This window comes from Micrasema longulum, unplaced genomic scaffold (assembly GCF_059751315.1).
Source record: "Micrasema longulum isolate JH-2025_06_02 unplaced genomic scaffold, ASM5975131v1 h1tg000224l, whole genome shotgun sequence".
NCBI classification, from domain to species: domain Eukaryota; kingdom Metazoa; phylum Arthropoda; class Insecta; order Trichoptera; family Brachycentridae; genus Micrasema; species Micrasema longulum.
In genome coordinates, this window is record NW_028277429.1 from 1,196,201 (window position 1) to 1,215,378 (window position 19,178).

Genomic DNA, 19,178 nt, shown 5'->3' on the forward strand with positions numbered 1-19,178 from the left:
GTATAAAAACATATAAAGACAGACACGTATTTTACACAAAAACAAAAAAAATAAAGAAAATCAAAATAAATCATCTTTACATATTAGTATAAAATTTATGGGTATACCCATACATATTTTACAGTACATACATTTATTGCAGTGGAAAGAACAGAAGTGCATTTTAAAATATAAAGATCGACGTGTATTTTACAGAAAAGTAGCAAAAATTCAAATAAAAATGAAAGTTAGGTTTTTGTTCTTTCATTGTGCGTTTTGTAATATAAATAATATAGATGTCAACAATATTTTGAGTTTGTCCAAATTTTTGTAGACAAGGACTGGATTCAACTCCCTGGAGAGCTGTTTATATTAACATATTACAACAGAGATGAAGAACATTTAAGATAAGGTAATATAGAAGTCTAGTTATGACCTGTCAATTGCTGGTTTAAGTGGCCACTTTACACACTGTGTAACATTCACCATTCTGCCTATATTTGAACATCTATATTCCTTCAATTCTTCCATCTGTTGATGTTTGTGAAGTCAAAGAGCTGAAACCTTTATTTATGCTGGTGAGATTCATCTAATTAAATTATTACACCTACATACTAGGCAACGCCTGAAAATGTTATTTTTTCAATTTCTATACTTCTTCATGGACTAGGTAATTTATCAACAAAGAATTGAAGGAATATAGATGTTCAAATATAGGCAGAATGGTGAATGTTACACAGTGTGTAAAGTGGCCACTTAAACCAGCCATTGACAGGTCATAAGCCCTGTAGATGCCTAGACTTTTATATTACCTTATCTTAAATGTTCTTCATCTCTGTTGTAATATGTTAATATAAACAGCTCCCCAGGGAGTTGAATCCAGTCCTTGTCTACAAAAATTTGGACAAACTCAAAATATTGTTGAAAATGACCTGGTCCATGAAGAAATAAAGAATTTTTTATTTTATTATGATGTCATTCTGTAGTTTATCAACTTTAATAGTGAGTTGAGTTGTAAATGTAGTTTAAAATCATACTTTTGGTGGTTTTTAAATAGTGTTTGGAAGCAAACATAGCAATATCGATCAGCCATTTTATTCGACCAATAATAATAGTAATTATTATTCTGGATAACTTATACAGCGCCATTTTCGTAATATAATACCTCAAGGGCGCTTTACAAAGTGATTATATAAAGATATAAATTTAATTTTGACTTTTTAATTTAAGAAAAATAATGTACTTTGTCACCAAGAATTTATTCAAATGATTTAGAGAACAAGTGGGTTTTAAGTTTCTTTCGAAACATCACTTCACTCTCACAGTTTCGGACCTCTGCTGAGAGAGCATTCCATGCCGTAGGGCCTGCGACCGCAAATGCGCGTTCGCCAAATTTAGTGCGCTGTTTGCGTAGAGGTAAAATAACTTTTCCTATCGACGTTGATGTAGCTGATCTAAGCGTAAGACGTCTGTCAGATAGTTCATCTGGAATGCAGAGTTCCCTTAGATATTCCGGAGCAGAGTTGTGCAGTGACTTATACATAAGCCAACAGAGTTTGTATTCCACCCTCTGTGGTAAACGTAGCCAGTGTAATTCCCGAAGTAGTGGAGTAATGTGACTGAACTTAGAAATTCCAAAAATAAGTTTTGCTGCGGCATTCAATACAGACTGTAAAGCTAGGGTTTCCTAGGACAGCGGCGCCCGTATTTTAACGGCCGTAGTGAACGGTGATGCAGTGGACAGCCGTCGTAACGGTGACTAGAGTGTGGTTTTCTAGGAAAACGGTGTTATCAACACCATTTAACACCGTTTTCCTAGGAAACCACTCTCTAGTCGACGTTACGACGGCTGTCTACTGCATCACCGTTCACTACGGCCGTTCAAATACGGGCACCGCTGTCCTAGGAAACCCTAGCTTAAGAGAGTCATTTTATTCATTGGTAGACCTGCGTAGATACCATTACAATAATCGACCCAAGACACTACAAACGCATTTATTAATTGACGGGCGGCATCAACTGGCAAATTTTTGCGTATGCATTTAATCTGTGACAGGCTTTTAAGATTTGAATTTTCAAAATGGCCGTGCCATTCAAATATTAAGAAAGTTTTTTTGAATTCGTGTTTCTGTTAAAGCTTATTAGTATCTTAAAGTTTAAGTTCAGTGAAAATAACATTTCTAACATGAAGACTCTCTTTGGCATTAGTGTTGCAGTTTTTGTTATTTTTCTCGAAAACACTAAAACGGGAGTTTGCTATCTTTGCCTTCAGTGCCCTCAAATATTGGTTTTATTCGACTTTCTAAGAAAATATATAAAAAGCGAATGATTGATTTTAATCGCGTAATAATACAGAGATTCAAGATGTTTGCTAATTATTACAGGCATATTTCATTATATTCTATAAATATATACACTTTTGATGTAATTATATGCCTTCATAATAATAATAAAAAAAGAATGTACTTGAATCAGTATCAAAAGTGCGCAAATATTAAACACGCGAACGTTTTACCGATTAAAGACGGTAAAACCTTGCACTTGCGCGAAAAACTGCAATCGCGACGCCGCGATGTGCTCCGCCTTCAAGCGGTATTTTGTCTCCCTCTCGCCCGTGGCGACACAAGGAACAACAGTAGAGTATTTTTTATATCGCGCTCACTCTTCTAGCAAGGTCGGGACCTTCGTTCTCAGGGTTGTCGGAGCGAGATGGCGCAATACCCCGTCGGCACGTTTGTATGGCGCTGTCTCGCGCGGCGCTTAGAGAGGTGCGATTGACGCAAAGCCTAATTGATTGTTTCGAAATTTTACGCTATGGAGGTGCCTGCATAAGATTTCGTATATTTTACTATGGTTTGTGTATTTTATTTTCGTTTAGATAAACATGCGATGTATTTAAATGAAATTATCAGTATCAAAACAAACATAACGTCAATTGAACGGTGTGCAGAAAGCAGCCAGCCATAGAAAAGGGAAATTTAAATAATAGGACTTTTTTTAAAAAGAGTTAATAGTTAAATCTCCACAACAGTTCGAATTTTTTTTACTTTATAAATAATGCATATATTTTTTTTTATACACAAAAAATATTTTTATTATGTATTTGAGCAGTTTTACCACACAACCAATGTGCATTTTACAGAAAACAGCCAGCCGTTGCATATTGTGTCTTTTAAAAATATTTATATACATATATATTATTTTTTCTTTACTTTTATTTGCTATTTATCTTGATATTTTTATGTTTTTTTCATTATGTATTTTTGTATGATTTAATTTAGTACGTACTATTATTTGGCGTATGATTTATTGCTCCTCTTTCTTTTATTTCTTACTATAGGATTGAGTGAGTTTCTAGAAAACATATCTCAATTATCATTTCAATTATGTTTATATATATATATATTCTTTTTCTGTTGATTTCAATGATAAAATGGGCACTGAAATAACAGATGTTCGATACTCGATGAAGAAATATCATCGCATGGACAATAGTCATTATTCCTTAATTTAAACCTATATAGATAACTTCTAGTAGGAATAACCGGCGTGCGTGCATGAGAACACGTATGGCGTTCTTTCCTCTCTGTGATATCGCGTTCTATCCTCTCTCCCTACCCCTACGGGGAAACAGCGTTATGGTTTGTTTGTTTGTGTTTGTAAAAATACTTACGCATTTATCCACTTTAATTTATTTAAGAGAACAAGATTTCTGGTGGCATTAATCTTCCCATCGTAATGTATACCGAGAGATTTTCCTAGTGCTGTAGATATTAAGAAATGCAGTTTTTTTATCAACACTGTTTTCAGAAGGCGATTATTATAATTGGTTGTATGTAAGCGGCCTGGCTGTTTTAAGCAAAACATCGAACTGACCTTGCTGCACCCGATAACACCAATATCTCGTTTTTCCTAAATTGTGGACTGGCTGCTTTCTGAATAATTACGTTCAATTCTGGTTTACGTTACCACTTTACACACTGTTTGCTTTTTACTTTAGAACATCCATACACTACAACTTCGTTTTACACGGTTTCGCAATAACACGGCCCATAAATGTTTTCTTCCTTTTCCACATCCGCTCTTAACGGAGCATGTGGACATCACTAGACGCCTCCAGGAGACCCTGTAGAGGTCGTCACCATCAAGCCGTAAAGTTGGCAGGGCCGAACACCGTTCTGGCTCGCAACGCGTAACCCGACGCAACGTCAGCTCGGACAAGTAATTAAACGTCGTGCAGCGAAAGAATATGCACATTTTGTCTTGCCATTTCGTGTCGCCCGTCCACCAGCTTCTCGCCAGTGTTTGCTATTGTAAATTCCTTCTGTACAAAATTGTAAGGATGTAACTCGTGTATATCTACTCAATAAATAACTTATATTGTAATCCATCTTTCTCATTTAACCTCAAATCAATTTACGCGCACCCCGTCCATACAACCCCATCACTCGCCAGCACTGCGCTTCCTCTTACGTTAATCCCGCATCCCTAAGTTGCATCGAACGAAGCCGAAAGATCGTCATCTACGGCCTTCCTGGACGGCGGGAGCCCGCAGGTGTGAAGAAGAGGCAACTTGTGATTATGTTCTTCCGAGGCATGCGCAGCACGTTTCCAACCCCGATCCCCACCGCATCCCCAAGACGCTCGCAAAAGGAGGCTGCTGCGTTCGTTTTCGGACAACGTCCAAAAATGAATTTTGGACCTTAATTGAACAATGTGTTAGCCATACTAGTCCATTCTTCCAGCCTCTCCATAGAAAAATAAATATTTGCGTTCTTACGATTTACCCAAATATTTCAATTTAAGCGCCATTTTCAACTATTAAATAACTCACTATTAGAAAATGGGGTTTAAGTTGGGGTAGATTGGGTCAGAACCAGAGGCGGTTCCTTAGTATGTGCTTAAGTCAGTGCAATGACAAGTAAAAATATGTGGAAATAAATTAGTAATATTATAAATAGTAAAAATATGTTATAGGTACAAAGAAACAGGGATTCGTTGCAATATTATATTCGTAAACATCATAATATTAAATACTAGCGCCAAAAGATCTAGCGAGATCGACTCTAGCGGACGATTTTCTCATCTTGTCTACGCATGCGCAATCGTCCCCGTGCATGTTCTGTTTTGCACAATTCTTTACTCTGGATTTCTATGAAATTTGTCATATCTCCTAAGATCGTCATTTGAGCGAGATAGACAACGCTTTATACCGGTGAATCGTGCGGTAGAGGGAGAAGATAATATACATACTCGGGGCATTGCCAATGCATGCGCAGATTTGAAGTTTGAAGTTTGTTTGCAATGTCACTTTGAACATGCGTAATGACATGATATTAGTACGAATTTAGTTGATTTAGTATCATATAACGTGCGTATAATGTTAGGCGAATTTAGCGTTCCTGGTTTCGATGCGCGGGCTGTCATCTGTCATACTATTGCTCGATTATCACGTCAGACCTGTCATATTGTTATAATATTATTAAACTTAATGTACAAGTTGACAAAATGTAATGAAATGCACTGCCAGTGTTTTCGGTCAGGAGCCGCCAGGGGTCAGAACCTCGGACATCTGATCTGTGAGTCAGCAAAACTAGCCACGGGATAACCCTTTCTAAAATTAAAAACAATCGGTTCAGTTTTGAGGAGGTGCGGAAAACTTGACAACAAATCGTCGATTTTGTCCATTTTAGTGTGACGCAATCAGTCCGACTTTTTTGGACAGTGTCCGGGAGGCATTTGCGTGAATTGAATTGTCAGACACCTCATATCTCTTTCTTCTTTGAGAAGTCTCTTTTTGGAGCCAGACAGCTGATGAAAGAAGAGTGTGGCCGTATAAATAATTATTGTCGTCTTGCTCGTGGCTTCACGGCGATAGTAAAACGCGTTATCTGTGTTGACAGCGATGCGACCGTGACTGCCGGTCTTAAGTGCAGTGAAGATTTATGCAATAGTGCAGTAATGGCTCTCAACGCCTTCAAGCGCGGAGACTCAAATCAAAACTGCATTAAAAAAAAAAAAACTTTTTACTAAATGTTTTTGAATATTTGTATGTAACCACTAGCCGACGTTTCTATGTCTACCGGTTTCGAGACGTACCCGTCTCTACCAATTAAAATGCAATTCTTGTCCTTCGGTTTATGTTGGAAGAACATCAAGAAATGTTGATATTCGTGTTAAAGAACATATGAGGTGTCTTCACAATAATTATTTCTCCGAAATCGCTACTACTACTACTACTACCATCACGCCATTTCCCCGTAGGGGTAGGCAGAGAGAATGGACCGCCACACACGTCTATCCTGGCATACACTCCTAGCCTCTTCCACATTCATACATCTTGTCATACATGCCCTTCGGTTCTGTCTGCTTTTGACATGACCAGACTTAAGATTTTGGTTTATCTGATCATGCCACGTCTTCCTTGGTCGTCCTCGTCTAACGTTGCCGTTCATTTTTGCCATATATACTTGTTTTACCATTCTCTCGTCGTCCATTCGTTCTACGTGACCAAACCATCTCAGAGACCCTTTCTTAATCTTATCAATTATACTTGTCTCAGATTTACACTCTCGCCTGATTTCATCATTCGTAACCCTGTCATACATTGATTTCCCACACATTCGTCTAAGAGATCGCATTTTTCGCCTATAGTCCTTAAAATATAACTTGATTAGAATGACAGCTGTCAAACTAATTTCATTGGTGATAGAAAATTACTGATCACTGATCAAATCGATTTTATCGGTTATTTCATGCAATCATGAAACTCTGTTTCCGAAAATTGATATAAATACGCAAAAACAAGCCTATTATAGTGTGTTTAACACAATTATTCACCAAAAAATGAGACATTTATACTTTTTTATAAACAACATCAAATGAACTATTGTTTTTATTCCATCAATTTACATTGATCAATTTGTCTCATCTCTAACTTTTTTGCTAAATGATGTAACCTTGTAAGAACGTCGTTAATAATTAGGTTTTATTTTAGTTTTTTTAGTTTTAAAGCTGATTTTATATATTAATGTTGATTTAAGTTTCAAGCATTGTATTAAAAAAATAAATTAACACGCCAGATACAAATGATTTTTCGTGTGTCAATATAAATAACTCCTTTGACGTTACTACAACGTTACGTCGTCACTTTTTCTGACAACTGTCATTCTAATCATGTTACATTTTAAGGACTATAATCAATTTAAATCATGACTTTAATAAAAAATACAGGAGTCAAAATCTTACATACAAATAATAAAGGGTTAAAAGTAAATAATATGGAAAAATTTGCCTTAGGAAAGTTTTAAAAAATAATGTTCCTTTGATCATTAATAAAATAACCTTTCAATATATTCCTTAATCCGATGTTCCACTGTAATGGTCACCCTAAACCGATTAAGCTAACCCCCTCCCTCTATCTCCCATACCATTTTTCAATTATTCCTTAAATAACATACTACAAAAACGAATAGAAATGTGCCTACTGCCGACTGCGACACGGTACAAATGACTAATACTTAAACACATACTATTTTTTACAAAACAGCTTACCCTGAAGATGGCTCCTGAAACGGTAGCCGAAACGAATCCAACACACACGGTATCACCCAAAAATAAACATATCGAAAACAGTGACAACCTTCGCACCCATTTATTTATATACAGGGTGTTCTTTAAACCCTGTCACATCTGAAACCACGATGATCAGTATGGGCAAGAAGACATTTTAGCATATTTTCAAAAAATATTTAGAACAAAGATTTTTTTTAAAATAAAATATTTAAAAAAACAAATGTTTCTGCAGGGGAGAAGTGAGGGGAGCGTGGTTTAGTATCAGACTCCCCCCTTCCCCCTTCCCTCGTTTCACCCCTGCAGAAAAAACAACCCTTTACTTTTTTTATACATATTTTTAAAAATCTTATTCATTCTAAAACAATAATTTAATATGCCAATATGTCTTCTTGCTCATACTGATCATCGTGGTTTCGGATGTGACAGGGTTAAATCAACACCCTGTATATATTTCTATTACGCATCGCTAATATGTTGGATTCAAATCTTACATTTCACCAAAACGCTAAGATGGTAATAAATAAGATTGCAAAAAAAATATCAATTTTGGGAAGGATCAGAAGATTTATTGATAAGGACTCCTGCAAAACTATTTACAAAGCAATTATTGAACCACACGTTAACTACTGTAGTGGCATTTTATTTTTATCAAACAAAGAAAACATAGATAAACTAACTGTATTACAAAATAAAGCCTTTAGAATCATTTAAAAAAAAAACAGATACACGAGGGTAAAGTCGATGGTAAATGAAATGAAATTATTAACATATAAACAAAGAATATTTTACAACACAATGATATTTGTTCATAAAATTATAAACTCTAATAAAAAAACAGAATTTTGGAAAAAAATTGATCGGAACCAGCATGAACACGATCAAAATACTAGAGAAAAGAACAAAATTAGACTTCCATTTAGGAAAAAGGCAAAGTCACAAAATTCAATTTTATTTAAAGCAATTAAAAAGTATTACGAAATGGAAAAAAATATTTATGAAGAAAAAAACATATCAAAATTTAAAATAATGGTCAAGACATATGTGATAAACAATTTATAAATTAAATATATTTGCAATGTTATTATTAGAACACACATAACAATATGTATGATATGTGTGCCCTATTTTAAGATTTAAATATTAATAATAATAATAATATTGTTTTGCAATTTCGGTTTTTTTTATGCAATGTTATTTCGAAACCGTGTAAAAAAAGATTCTTGTGTATATGCGCGTGTATCCACAAAATGTACTTTTTTAGTGTGTATTTTTGCTGACCGTATAAAATAAAACAAATTTAAAAATACTCGAACCGCAATGTGTTAATATATCGGAAGTATATTCTACAATCGTCCTCGAGTTTGATTACATTAATATTCACATTTAGCGTGCTTATCAAACTGTGCAAGCGTTGCGTCGTATTAAAATATTAGTATTGCCATAAGGATAGAACTCATTGTTGCACTCATAGAATACTTATTCTAGATTTAATTATAACGCCATGTGAATGTGTGGCTGGTATGAACGTTGCAATATTTGCAGAATGGTGAATTCGTAATTCGAAACCTCACCCTTTTTCACGAAAATCTCTAACAAACATTGTGCGTTTAATATCAATATATTTGTACTTAATAGCACACAATACATCAACTCGTAGTGTGACACAGAGCACATTGTACCGCAGACGAGAACTTCTTTCAGAGAACAGAGATCTTTTAACTTTATAGCTCCTAGAATTTATAATAAGGTTTAAGATATTTTATTCACCATGTAACCACTATACAAATAGATGAAATTACGGTTACGTGAGACGAGGATGACCAAGGAAGACGTGGCATGATCAGATAAAACAAAATCTTAAGTCTGGTCATGTCAAAAGCAGACAGAACCGAAGGGCATGTATGACAAGATGTATGGATGTGGAAGAAGCTAGGAATGTATGCCAGGATAGACGTGTGTGGCGGTCCATTCTCTCTGCATACCCCTTCGGGGAAATGGCGTGCTGGTAGTAGTAGTAAAATGACTCAATGGCTTTTTAAGTTAGGAAGGAAAGAAACTGAAAGATTATTAAACTACATTGCAAGGTAAGTAATATTATATTATCCACGACAATTTAAACACTATACAATACAAAGACAAAAAGAATAAAAATATGGATATGGATATGGAAATGGAAATAGATATAGTTATGTTAAGAAATAATGTTTTTAATAAAATGCTTTGTGCCTATTTAATATGTACACACTTCTGTTTTAAATGTTGGTGTTCCGGTTTTGTATTTATTTTTTATCTTATAATTGCGATATCATTTACTTATTTTTTTGCTTTTTTTCACAATTTTCTGAATATTATTTGAAAACCTAAATTTTATGTACTTTTTTTTTCGCTCCTTATATTTAAGTTAGTAGTAATTATTATTATACTACTATGTAGTGTTATCATATGTTTTCATGCAAAGGATCTTTACCGACAAGCCGTATTAATTGGCTCGGTGAGTCCTGTAAAAAAAAAAAAAAATTTAAAATGTTTTGAAAAATAATGAAAATGTAATATTGTATGTAAATAATAAATAAAAAGAATATATATTTTTTTTAAAGTGGAGTGATATGACTGAACTCAGAGATTCCAAAAATAAGTCTCGCTGCGGCAAAAAGCTCTATGTACCATCGGGTGGAAAAGGGGGAAAAATGACCTGTTGCCAGATCGCCATCCTTAATATCCTTTGATTAATGATGCAGTTACTGCAGCAAAGGCTACTTACCTATAAATAAGATAATAATAAATAAATAAATACATTTTTAAAGGTCATTCTTGTTGATTTGTCTAGTAAAGTAGTCATTTTTCTTCCGGTACTCGTACACTCGTTGTTTACTAAACTCATGGCGTGCCGTTTTAATTCTGTTGTGCTAAGGCAGAAGCGTCCAAGCTACGGCACGTGGCCGGGTTCAACTTGTTTCATAGAAAAAAATATTTTTTAAAAAACGTTCATTACTCTACCTATATTTGAACATCTATATTCCTGCTATTCTATCATCTGTTGATGTTTGTAAAGTTAACTTCTATTACTACTACTACCATCACGATATTTCATCGTAGGGGTAGGCAGAGGTGAGTGACAATGATGCATTCGGTACTCTTTTACTTCACACTCCGCAACATCTCCGATTTTTGATCATATGCGTTTTCTGTTCCCCTAAGTATAAATTGTTTAATAAAAAAATATTTTAACCGATACGTAGATGCATAACAGAGAAATACCTAAAATCTTAACCCAGAACTAAATATATTTTTAAAAATATTAAAGTTATTAGATGCAATGTGCACTAGCTACACATCGCTGAGAAGGGAGAGTTAAAACAACCCAGAAAAAGAATCACAAGTACTACTACTGCGACTACCATCACGCCGTTTTTTCCTTTATATATCCTATGTTTTTATTTTTTTAATTATATAAACTCTTATAAATAAACAACTACAACAGTATAAGTCACTCTCCGAGCACAAGAGTTAGTCTCTTTTTTTGGACAGTTACAGTGATAACATTTACTAGATGTGTAAAAGTAGATATGTATAGAATTTTAAAAAAACATGTACCTTTTATAAAATTTATTAATAAAAAAATATATAAAATAATTATAATATGTCCAAATACAAGCAGAATGGTGAATGTTGCACAGTGTGTAAAATGGCCGATCAAACCATCCAATGTCAGGTCATAGCCCTGTAGACGCCTAGACTTCCATATTCCCTTCTCTAAAGTCCTCTCCATCTCTGTTATAGTATTTGATAAAAAATATTCGATACATATACTTTCAAAAAATCATTATACTTACATAGGACGGAAGCTTTTCAATAATTTACCGCAAAATATGCGTCAAGAAATAAATTACGGAAAATTTAAGGATAAATTAAAGAAAAGCTTCTTGGCATAATTAACATCAACTGTATTTTGAAAATAGAGATGGTTTGAGACATCCTCCATATGCAGAATGCGCATTGGGCACTGCTGCAATGGTTCTCACCTGTTCAGAATCCATGTCCGGGACTCTGCCATTTGCGAATGTCAGCTAGATGAGGAAGATTTAAACCATATTATTTTTATATGCCCCATAAATGATTGTTATCCTGATTTCCTATCCGACCTCTCTGATATTAATATCCCATTCCCTATTCATATTCTAACTCTCCTGTCCCCACCCAATAAACGTGTATTTAAAATCTTATATAAATATCTAGTTGTAAATGGTGTAAAGTTGTAAATATGTTTTATTATTATATGTATATATTATATTAAATACTAACATACTAACTTGTACATATTATATTACTAAAACATGTGTATATATGTAAAAAACAAAAATACTCGACACTGGCCAGAACACCCGAATTGAGATGTGAAAAGGCCATGAAAAAACGAAGAAGAAGATGTAGAGATGTTTGTTTAATATGTGTCTGTGTTTATAAATTTAGTGTTCTTATTTAATATTTTTTCTCAATTTTTAAAATTGTTTAATTTTTTATTTATTTTATTATTTTGTTTTGCATTTTTTGTTTCTTTTTTATGTTATTTTGTAAACTTGCCAAACACAAGAGCCTGACTCTTTTTCGGCAAGTTCAACCTTAAGTGTTCCATTTTTTTCCTGAATGTATTGTTTATTTATGCTAATAAAGGTTTTTATTTTTAAAAAAATAAAATATGTGGCTATCGGACCTTAAAATTTGTTAACCCCTGTTAAGTCAACATGACTTATTAGTCTGTACCTAGAGTGGATTCACCAATCGCAGTTCTTGCCTATCTATAGCCTAGTATTGGTACACTCATACAAGTGGCCATGAGCACCATAGTATTCCATTGCCACATTATCTAGCCTAGAGTCTAGAGTACCCACTCTGATATCAACATATCTAACAAATATATGTATATCCTGCAAGTATTGTTTGATAATCATATGAATCACTTAGATATTAATATTTTGCTGAGAATTGCATTTACCTTTCTGATCATGGGCTTTTGCTTCGCTCTTCTCAGGAGAGAACACTTTCCATTGCTCGACATACATAATTTTTCAGCTGTTCCTTTTCCGTCCAAGCCGCTAGACTTGGAATAAACTCTCTCTTCATATAAAAAATGTACCTTCTCTAGTCTAGCTAAATAAATTTAAGTTATATCGTGGGCATACAAGAGTAATTGACCAAGTGACAAAATCAATAATGTTCAGGGGGGGCATTTTAGTGTTTTTCTAGAGTTCAATTGCTCCTCAAAGATCAGATTTTTCAAGTAGGTGGTTGGTAATTTTACATTATATGTACGGTACTTTTAACTTTAATGTAAAGTATTTAAGTTTGTAAGTGAAAATTATTGATGGAAGTTCATTGTAATTTATTATATAAATAAAACACGAGTGATACTTTAATCCACAAATTTGGAATATCCAGTGACCGGTTTCATCGCTTTCGTGACATCTTCGAGACTGGTATCTTTATTAAAAAGTTAAATGTATTTATACAGAACAGAGGTACGGATACATAATTCAAAGTTATATGTAAGTAAATTAAATAAAATTATTTTTATCTTAAGGATCATTATCAACAAATTTTCTATGGGTTAACTAATGAATTGATATAATGCTATTTTAATAAGTTTAAGTATTTTATTTTATTTTTGGTGTCTCATCCTTCGTGAGTGTGTTTTTGTATCATGTTTAAATCATTATTTACTTAATTTTATATCGATGACACTCGAATAACTTATGATATAAGCAAAGTAGACATTTTGAATATTATTTATTTACACCTATTTGTTTATAAATTTGTATAAATCACTTATTTTTTTTAATTACACTTCGACCGGTTTCGAGGTTACTACCTCATCATCAGGAATTTAACTAACTTATAATTACACGCGTTGCTGTTTATAAAATAAAATATTGTATGAAAGAGACAGAAAATTGAAAGAAAGAGAGAGAAAGAGGATAAAATAAATCATAACGGGAATAGTTTTAAAAGAGGACTCGAAGTTAAATTTAATTGATTATTTATTATTTGAAGTTTTTGATTAAAGGCTTTACTAATTTTTAATCGTTCTAAATTATCTAAACGAAAACCATTTTTATTGACATGCAAAATTTCTACACACGTTTTTTGATTAAATTCATGGTGTAATTTAAAAAAAAAATTAAGTGGTTTATACAAATTTATAAACAAATAAGTGTAAAATGTCATACCACAAAGTAAAAAATGTTTTTGATGACAATAATATATTATTTATTTGTTTGATTACTTTATTTGTTTTGGTTCGAAGGCTACAAGGATTATCGGGAGATTAGCTTCTAATCAATCGAATGTCGGAAATCGAATGTAATGATAATCTACCGTTACTAACTGGCAGAAGAACAATAAATGACCTCTTGATCATTTATAAATTATCAAATAATAAAAAAGCTTGCCTGAAATTTTATGTTTCATAAATGTTCGCATACCACATAGACTAAAAATACTTCTTTTTTTATATTATTGATTCCTTTTGAAGATATTTCTTGCTGAACCTCTATAGTTAGGAAATCCGTTAAAAAAACTAGGAGTACTGATGTACGATATCTATGCTGGCGAGCTCATGCTTATGAATTAAGCCGCAAAATATTTTTCAGTCTACACTCACTTAGAAGGTTGCAAAAATTCTTACCCATTAGTACTAAATGCACTCTTGTAAAAGTATTACTACTACCCATTCTAGATTACGCTGATGTTTCCATGACTGATTTAAGCTGTGAGCAACTCGATAAACTTGAACGACTTCAGAATACATGCATAAGGTACATTTTTGGTCTTAGGAAATATGACCACATTTCTGATTATCGTAGGCAACTGAAATGGCTCAAAATTATAGCGGAGAGACTATCACTCCCTGTCACTATTGTTCAATGTATCAAATATGTTACTACAGTCTCTCTGTTTAAATCACGTCTGAAGAAACATCTCGTTTCTCTTCCTTAATCTCTCCTCCTTTCGTCTTTCCTATTTTTTTCCTTTTTCCCATTGAGTAATAGTATTGATTTAAAACAAAAAAACAAACAAAACAAACAAACCATCACGCCGTTTCCCCGTAAGGGTAGGCAGAGAGGATAGAACGCCACAACACTATCTTAGATCTCGCTTCCTCTACATTCATACATCTTCTCATGCACGCGCGCCGATTATTCCGACTTTTGACATGTCCTTATTTAAGTATTTGTTGGATTTGGTCATGCCATGTCTTTCTCGGTCTTCCTCTATTTCTGCACCCATCAACATTCGCATTGTAAATATTCTTATCCGTTCTCTCGCTGTCCATTCGTTCTACATGAAGAGTTTTAAGTGGTTTCCTCTCCACGTGAGCAAATGCTGAGAAGTTCCTGGTTAGCCCACATTAATATATCCCTCCTGATCCCAATAGTTTAGATAAATTTTAAGATATTTAATAGCAGAAAAATCCACTTTTTGAAATATAAACCTTGTTTATTATAAGCAAGGTAAATAATAAAGCAACTCCCATATAAAAAAAAATATAAAAAAAAAATCGTTCTACATGTCCAAACCAGCGCAGAGCTCCTTTCTTGATTTAAACAAATACGTTTATTTCTATTTTTATCTTTAACTTTTCAATCTTTATTTTTTATTGAATATGTTTTGTTACTTGAATTATAAAAATAAAACTATTATTTTGTCGGTTGGTTGGAAGAAAATGCCATTTGGCAATAAGCCCTTCAATGTACAAATAACATTATGTACAAAAAGTTAAATAAAAAAATATATATAGTTAATTACTAAACTTCTCATTATAATCTAGGCCCAGTTGTCCAATTTAATTTTTCACGCTCTATGAGAAATCAGTACAGCAGGCTTTTATTATTTTTTGAGTGCACGAATTTCTGACTCCCTGCTAAAGTCTGTCCTGTGGCTTGTCCTGCAAGGTGAGGCTCTTAACTATCGACGTGCTTAAAAACATGCTTAGCATTTGATTGATCACAATGAATAACAATGAACATGCTTAAGTTATCGCAGTCATAAGTCAACGCGTGTGTAATCTCTAAGTCAACGCTCGTGTCGGTTTGTTTTTTGTTTTCCCCGTAAATTAATACAGTTCACTGGCGAAAATCGGCGTTCACTATAAGTAAATAATACAATATATTACATTTGCAAAATAGTAAGGAGTATCTAATACAAAAAAGTGAAAATTAAATTACAATTTCTATGGCGACTGCTTTTCTTGACATTTGGCTCGCCAACCGCCGCGCCGGCTTTATGCAATAAATAGCATGATAAATAATAAACAAATCAGTAAAAATAGCAGTTTTGGAATATTTTCTATATTTACACCGGCGAAATTCAAATATGTGATTGCGCAACATATTATACGTCGCGAACATAAATATTTTGACATTTAATATTAGGTGTTCACGGATGTTCCATTGTGATCGCGAATACGATAAACAACCATGGTGAGAAATTGTTATCACGTCGCTTATTATAACATCGATAGTTATTTGTGATTGAGCTACTGGAATGCAAAGTTCCCATAGATATTCCACTTCCGGTCGGCTATCATTCATCCATTTATAATAAGTTAAGCACTCAATTCAAATATTTTTATTAAGACGACGGACGCTAAGGTTAAAAGCAGTGATTATTTATATTTTTTTGCCCAAATATGGAAAGTTCATTGACAAGCGTGATAAATTGATTTGTCGAGTGGTTGAAGCGTTGGTTTTGTAATCTGAGGTCACGGGCTACGTGTGCGACCTCGCAAGGCCGAAATAACTTTGTTGATACGAAACTGTAGATATGTAATCGCTCATAAACAAAAATGCTTATTTATTATTTATGTATTTTTAAATAAATTATCCAGACGAAATATAAACAGCAACGTTAACTCGTTTATTTACTTATTGATGGCAATAATGTTTTTTTAAAACATGACAATTTCTATAATCTGCTCCATTTTTGTTGCAATTGATTTCTCTGGATTATCCATAATACTATTTCAGTGGAATGAGGCTAAGTATATGTCACTTTTTATGTACAATATTTATACATAGAAAATTAGTATAAAGGAAAGTAGAAAGACACAATGGTATATAGTAGACTTGGTGGGAGTGGAAGCGGGAGAGAGGTGTTTATAATTGAATTTTATTCAGCGATCGTTTAAAAGACAACTTATTAGCAAAGAAATCAAGACTGGTATGTTTGTTGGCAGACCTAAGAATTCTGGGCATAGGGGAATGAAAACCATAGTTAGTTCTATGGTTATCAGTATGAAAGAGTAAGTTTTGTATGAATGAATGAAGAGGAAGCGAGATCTGTATGCAAAGATAGAGTGAAGTGGCGTTCTATCCTCTCTGCCTACCCTTACGGGAAAACTAACAAATTTTAAATTGGATAAAAACATACAAATACCTATAAAAGATGGCAAATTGTGTTAAGTGACATATTTCAATATGCCGCCATCTTTGGAAATAGAAAAATAGACATATTATAAAGTGACACAGTTAATATTCTATAACCATATTATACATATTATATTTTGCCAGACGATCTCATCTCATCATCAGTAGATCTCATCTCATCATCAGTAGATCTCATCGAGACGAATGCGGTGATATATATTTTATCAATATATTAAAGTAATTAGGTTATTTGGCAATGCCATTTTTTTTATTGTATTTATTTAACTCTTTGATTATTTATCTTAATACTATTAACAATACAGTTTCTTCTAACTACTCAAAAAAAAAAAAAAATACAAATATACTTTAAAAATTTAAACCACGTTCTAGAGGGGTTTTATTTTGAAAACATCGGCTTTTTTTTATTAGACGCGTTAAAAAATGAACAGCAGAATTCCGACAGATAATTTGAATTGCCAGTCATAAAAAAAGGCAATCCTACAATTTAGAAAGTGGTAGGTACCTTAGCTTTATATTTTTACTGGGGTAAAAATGTTCGAAAATAAGGGTCGTAAAAAGAAAGGGTGGACAATTTTTATTATGTTACAAGGACGACCGTTTCAGCTAAGGGTTGTTTTTGGCAATAAAAATAAGTTTTAACTGTTGTGTTAGTTCTTAAAGTATAAATAAGTTGTATTTTAGACTGTTCGGAATTATTTCACTGTATGAATTTGGTAATAATTTAGGTTTTTTAAAAGCGTAATTCTCGTAATATTAAAATCTTAAGGGCGCATTGCAAAAGTGGTTCCAGTATCAATTTTATTGAAATTATGTAAAATTTATATTCAATATTAAAATAAAAACACGTTGTTTTTAACTACTTATGATTGAATACGATTAATATTTGAAGCACTAACTTTGTGATTTTCCATGTTAATAAAAACATTTTTAAAAAAAGGAATAATCCGCTAAGCCTGTACTTCGAGGCTTGTCAGCAAGTGGTATAGGGGGGATATGGAAGGAGATAGTGAAAAATATATTACAACACCCAACCAATAGAGAAAAAAAATATACATCAATTTTATTTTAAATCGCTAAATATAAAGTTTTTTTTATTGGCTGACCGGTTTCTAAACATTGTTGTGTTCCTTCGTCCGGGCATAAAATAAAAATTAACATAAACTATTATTTACTTCTTACAAAAAATAATCTGAAATGCATTATTTCTTGTAAGAAGTACATACTCGTAATATTTCGTGTTAATTTATATTTTATGCCTAGATCTAGGAAAAGTAATGTTTTGAAACCGGTCGGCAATTTTTTATTTATTTATTTAAGTCTCTAGCTGACCCGACAGACGTTGTACTGCCCGAACGTTGGCTTGCCTTGAAAAATACTTTTTATTGATAAGTAGGTGCCTAGTTTGTTTGCGATTAAATTCCTAAACTAAAAATTTATTAAATTTAAGTGGGTACTTGTTAATGGTTGAATTCCAAAACATAAAATAAATATTTTTTCAAATATGGAATTCTTTTTGCAAACGTCAACCTCCGGTCTTCTCACCAACAGAGGGGTGTACTAATGTGGGAATACGATTTTAAAAAATGTTTTAAATACAGTTGGATAATTTAAATAGCGCCATTTTTGTGAAAATCACCTCAAGGGCGCTGTACAATTAATAAATATCCCAGCACGTCTTGCAGCTACAGAGCGCATGGACGGTTGGGATTCTAGTTCCTCGTTTTCAATTAAGATTAATCAAAAATTATAACAGATAGGAGCTAGATTACAGGACGTCTTGTAGCTACAGAGCGCATAGACAGTTAGGAATTTAGTGTATTAATGATATTAAAAATATATATATATGAATAGTAAAAAGGAGTATGATTACAACACGTCTTGCAGCTACTAAGCGTATAGACGATTGGAATTCTAGACCCCATTTACAAAATGTAGGTATTTTAAAGTTGATATAGGAAAACTAGATAACCAATGAATTTAATATTATTTTAGTATTACCAAAAAGCCAGTACAAAGAAATAAACGGATAAAAATTATAAGGAATTTAAGGAAAGAATCTGATTGAAATCCACAAAAAAAATGCTGTTTGTAAACATTCAAAAACAAACTTTTTTTATACACAAATAAACAAAATCTTTCCATTTTTTGTCAGTGCATTCTCCTCGAATGCAACCCTGGTAG

The 19,178-nt window shown here is 33.1% G+C and overlaps 2 protein-coding genes across 2 annotated transcripts in view; one reads left to right on the forward strand and one right to left on the reverse strand.

The window, feature by feature from the left end:
- The window catches only part of LOC148283550 (uncharacterized), a 304,823-nt gene that overhangs the window by 147,277 nt on the left and 138,368 nt on the right, over positions 1-19,178 (reverse strand). The gene's annotated exons all lie outside the window — the stretch shown is intronic.
- Positions 1-19,178, forward strand: part of Lsm11 (U6 snRNA-associated Sm-like protein LSm11) — an 81,086-nt gene that overhangs the window by 56,368 nt on the left and 5,540 nt on the right. The window lies entirely within an intron of this gene.